At 42.1% G+C, this 5303-nt stretch overlaps 1 pseudogene; it reads right to left on the reverse strand.

Annotated features, from left to right (window-relative positions):
- Nucleotides 1-1007: 1007 nt before the first annotated feature.
- LOC112913782 (small ribosomal subunit protein uS2-like) lies at nt 1008-1891 on the reverse strand (annotated as a pseudogene).
- Between the last annotated feature and the right edge of the window lie 3412 nt (nt 1892-5303).

Here is a 5303-nt window from a genome sequence, read left to right on the forward strand (position 1 = left end):
AAGCTGAAGGGAGGTAGGACTATTCTTCTTCAAGTTGAGATAAGAATCAGAAGAAATGTCCCAGCTATAGGGACTAGTGCAGAGCAGGAAAAGAGTCTGAGAGGGAGTTAGCCCTCATTTCTGACATTAGGATATGGAGGCAACAGTAGAAAGTCAGCCTTTCCATGAATTTGGAGATCATGGATATAAGGTCACCTTCTGAGTTGAATTAGTGAAATTCACAGACAATGGATATGATTAGTCATACGTGGGAGTAAAACAAGAGACTGAAATGCATGGACCTCACAAAATTCCAATCAAGGTAGGCGATTTGGTGTAATGAGAGGAAGGTAGGTCCAGAATGTGAATGTCGTGTAATAGTAGGTATTTAATCAATTGAATTGTACATTGCCTGGAGGAAGACTGTGTGAATGTGAGTGGAGGTGTGGACAGAAGGTGAAGTAATCAACGGGGCTACAGAAAGTTAAAACCCAAGCACCATGCAGAAGAGAAACCCTGCCCTTTGAAGCTGCTGGAGAAGTATGCTCTGCTGTGGGATTGGAGTGCCTCTTCTGATCTCTCTTCAGTATCCTGTGTGCTCTTTGCTCAGCATTCATGCTCATTTTGTTCCTAGGACTGGCTGCCCTGGATAGCAGACATAAGGTTTTTAGTCCCTGGGAAGAAATGTCTTCCAATGTAAATTTGTAAGTTGACTACAGGTGACCACGTGGATTTGCCTGATTCAAGTGATCTTTAATTCTGGAAACTGCTGAGTTCCTGATGAAGACAAACAATAAAATTTAGAAGATGATCAGTTTTTCAAAGGGACACTACCCATGAGACCTCTTGATAGGCAGCCACAGCTTTCTGCTGGGAAGGCACTGACCTCATCTTCAGTACATTCTTGCTACAATATCCACTTAGGTCAAGGATTCTTAATCTGATTAAACCCAATGACCTGATTTTTTATTTTTTTAAGAAACTGTTTATTTTCCTTCAACCTTATTTCCATTTTGTTTGCCTTTGTGGAAGAGCAGCTTAAGACCACTCAGTGGTTGTTCCTACCCATTCAGTGGTCTGAGCAGTGGTTGTTGCAGACCAGTTTTTGGTGGCCTGCTGAGTGCTCCAGTCTTCAGTAGGGAACTGCTGAGTAGGCACAGAGGACACCTGCATGCCTTCAGACCAGTATGCAATTTCATTGGTGACTCAGGAGCTGGAGCAGTCCATTCACCCTGAAATTCCTCCCTGGTCACAGCCTTTTCAGCAATAGCCTGCTCTTCCTTTTCAATGTATTCAGGATTTTTGTAGAAGTAGAGCTCAGTATGACCTCCCATGGGTGATCACAGGGAAAATGGTGCCACACATGCACAGAAATTCCTGGGCCAGCATCCACATCAGACCCACTGAGTGAGCTCCCTTGTTGTTGTAAGGGATGGCAATGTGCATATAGCCCAGCAGAGAGTCTGTGTTACATAGAGTGATGAAAGGCAGGTTAACATAAGAATCTCTGTGAGAGGCTGGTGGTCAGCCCTGGGATCATAAACACCAGAAGTCTCGGCTCCCAGAAGGCTGCCTGGATCTGGTTAGCAAAGTTTCCAGGAGTGAAGCAGCCAGCAATAGGAGTGGCTCCAGTAATAGCAGCAAACTTTGGCATAGCTCTCTGGTCAGTATTCCCAGAAGATATGACATTAACGACCACTGGGTTTTCATGACAATAATGGCATGAACTGCCAGCAGAAGCTTCTCCCAGATTCTCTTCAGATTTATGATGTAGATGCCATCACTTTTCCTTTTGTTGGATGTACTGTTCCATTTGGATGTCAAAGTTGGTGCCACTTAAGTGGGTTCCTGCTGCCGGGAAGTTGATGATATCTTCCTCTTTCATTTGCAGGACACCAAGGTCTGCAGACATTGTGGAAGTTTCCCTTTAAGTTATCACAGGAACATAGAACAATGCTGTATGGACCCCTCCCTGGGTAGCATGGAAAGCCAATGACCTAATTTTAAATGAACATTTTGTTAAGCTCCATTTATTATCCTGAAAAGAAATTCATAGATAATAAACTACCTAAACACATATTTTCAATATAATGTCCTAAGTATCAAAATAAAGAAAAAATACTGGTGGGAGAGGAATAATTTTTAATAAAATAAAATGTATTGGAGTATATGAATGCTTGGGGATGACTGGAAGACAGAATGAAGGAGTCCATTGCTTCAAGATCAGAGTGAGTGTGACAGAGACAAATGTAGACAGAGACAGGTGTGCTGGCAACTCAAACCCCTAGAACAACATCACTGCCAGTGAGGTGCTTTTCTGAGATTGTGACTCTGCTGGTAAAGTTCTGAACCAAACACAGTACAATCTCTTCCTTTAAAAATGCTTAGAGGGCATTTATGGAAAATTCTATGTCTATTAAAACTATGCAAAAGTAATTGTATTTCCAAGTAAAATGGGATTGAGTTCCACATCCAGATAATTATAAACAGGTTTCCCTGTTTGTTTCCACAAACATTTAGAGTGAGTTGTGAAGCTTACCCAGGACACATGACATTTCTTGGTTAAGGTGCCTGTGGTACACAAATGATTGGAGAATGGCATCCTGGCTTCCCTCTTGCTAAATGCCACTAGCGACCCTCCCAAAACCTGTGACAATCAAAAATACCCCTTTGAGTTTCCACTCATGTTGAGAGACATTGAATTAAGTCAACAGGAATCAGTCATGAGGGTCCAATAAGACAAATGTGCCCTGTCCCAAGGCACAATCATTCCATGACCTGACATCACAGAAAACCCCAGCTAGTGGGGAGAAGGGACAAGCACATTGGAAGGGTTCGTAGGGTATCTAGTTCTAGAAGGACCAGCAGACTTCCAGGCAGGGCAAGAAGTAAGAATTTAGGAGAGGAAACCAGGGTAACAGTTTACCAAATCTCTGGGAATTGGAAGGGCCAACAGAGAAAGAACTTTAGCTCTGGAGCCACACAGGTAGTATCCAGGTTAGTTCTAGGGAGCAGTTACCCCAGACCTGGCTGAAAGGGAAGGATTTGGGTGAACACAGGAGCTTGGAAGTAGTAACTTGGTTCCTAGGACTTGGGTCTGGGAATGTAAATTATATCCAAACCCCTTACACACGGCGCCAGCCAGCAGTGACTCAGCGTCAGGCACGGGCTTAAGCCTTCTCAAATTGTAGCAGCTGAGAAGATAGCAAAGGAAGGAAAGACCAGCAGTCACAGTTTATCAACACCACACATGTGATTGGAGGGGTGATGTCTACACAGCATTTGATTTCCTTACATTAGAGAGCTTTTTGCCCTCACTTAAACACAAACTAATCAACTCATTCTTCGACCAAAAATACATGTTTAGGGAACAAAATGTGGGCATTCACAAACCATTTCACCCACCCCCACATCGCTTATCTGTCGGCTTCCTGTGCGTGGACAGCTGCTTGGAACTCAGGTTTGGAGTCTATTTCCCAAAGTGGGGTCATGAAGGCGTGGCCATAAATCAAGGCAATGGTTACACTGAATACCACAAAGATAAATACATACTTTCTCCTGGAGCCTGGATGAAGGCCAGTCCTACAACCCATGTTTTGTGACTCAGGAGCCAAACAACACTCACACAAAACCAATATTCCCTAAAGATCCTCCCAACAGGATGATGCCTCATCTCCTGTGACCATTCCCAAAGTCCCGTCCAAGACAATTATCTCTCTGCTCAGAAATCAAATTATCTAATGTTTTTACTCTATTGGTTTGAGAAGGCTTCTTTGTACATACAGTTCCTGGAAAATATAAAGATGCTCTTATTTCAATCACCAGCCTTTCAGAGTTCTTATTACTTGATCTGTCCCACGTTCGTTAGAGTGGATGGTCATGAGAACAAATTCAGCTTTATGGTGCTTGATAGAATGTATTAGCAAAATTAAGTCCTAAAAGAAAAAGAAATAAAAGCATTCTGTGTGTGAGAAAAGATTTTCCATTTTTAACATATAAAAGGATGGAAGTGACTAAAGAGATCATCTGCTATTACAAAATAATCAAGGACGTAACTGACAGTATTTTTTTCCTCTTCCAGAAGCTTTGATTCAGTCATGCCTAAGATATTGCTGAATTGCACACCCAAGGTCCCAACTCATTTTGCTGACCTCTCATCTCACTTGTTGTCTGACATCTTCCCCCCATTCTTCCCCACTCTCCCGACCTGATGTCTCCTAGCTCCCTATAAACACTATCCTCAAAAAAAATAAAAAATTAAAAATTAAAAAATAAATAAACACTATCCTCTAAGCCTGTCTCGGCCCTTAGCTTTTGAGTACAAGCCTGGGTAGATTTCAGGGCTGTTTGGCATTTTAGTTGCACCCTCAGTACCACCAATCAAGGATTCGATCCCCTAGTAGTTTAAGATCTAAGAGGCCACTGGAAGTAACTCCGGACAAGGTTCTTTATAAAAAGGAAGGACATCTTTATCTATGGGCTAATTTATTTCTCTATAGTTTTTAAAAATATCAAGGCGTCCGTAGGAATTCCTCCCTGTGTGTGTCTCCGCTTAAGACCCTAAATGTGGATGTACTTCTCTGCTCAGGAACTTTTAAGGATTTCCTACCACCCACAAAACCAAGCCACGTTTGTAACATGGTATTCCAGATCCTCTGTGATCTGCTCCCCACATAACTTTCCAAGAAATCTAGCCCCAGTGAGAGAAGCAGAGGCTGACTGCGGGCTCTGTGCTGGAATTACAGCTCAGCCTCTCACCAGCGGTGCCCTCAGGGAAGTTACTTAAAACCTCTCTATGGCTCAGTCTCCTCTACTGTAAAATGTGATGATAGTAGTAATAATTTGAATTGCATGATAATCAAGAGAATAAAAAATGTTAGCTGCTGAGAACAGTGTCTGATACATGATAAGCATCATCTGCTACTGCAATTAGCATTACTTACTACCCTCAACGCACTTGCATTTTTCTATTTTTGTGTGTCTTTTCTCAGTTCCTCATTTCTGGAATGCTCTTTCCTTCTCTCCACTCCTCTGAATTATACCCATTCTTCAAAGTCCTGATGAGATTTTTTTTTTCCTTCTCCAGAAACTTCCCTGGACTGTTCAATTCCCAGTGTTCTTTCTTTTTTTTCTTTCTGTGTACCAATGCACAGATCATCTACTCCAGTAATTTTGCAAATGTTTTTTTTTTCTTTACGGCACTTCTTGTATTGTTACCTTGTGGTATTAACTTAAAATGCAATATCACCTGGTTTTCCCCAGTTCTCCTGGGACACAGACATATCTTTGCATAGAGCTTAGCATCTGGACATTATATAATTCAA

The sequence above is a fragment of the Vulpes vulpes genome, chromosome 1 (genome assembly GCF_048418805.1).
Source record: "Vulpes vulpes isolate BD-2025 chromosome 1, VulVul3, whole genome shotgun sequence".
Lineage (NCBI taxonomy): Eukaryota > Metazoa > Chordata > Mammalia > Carnivora > Canidae > Vulpes > Vulpes vulpes.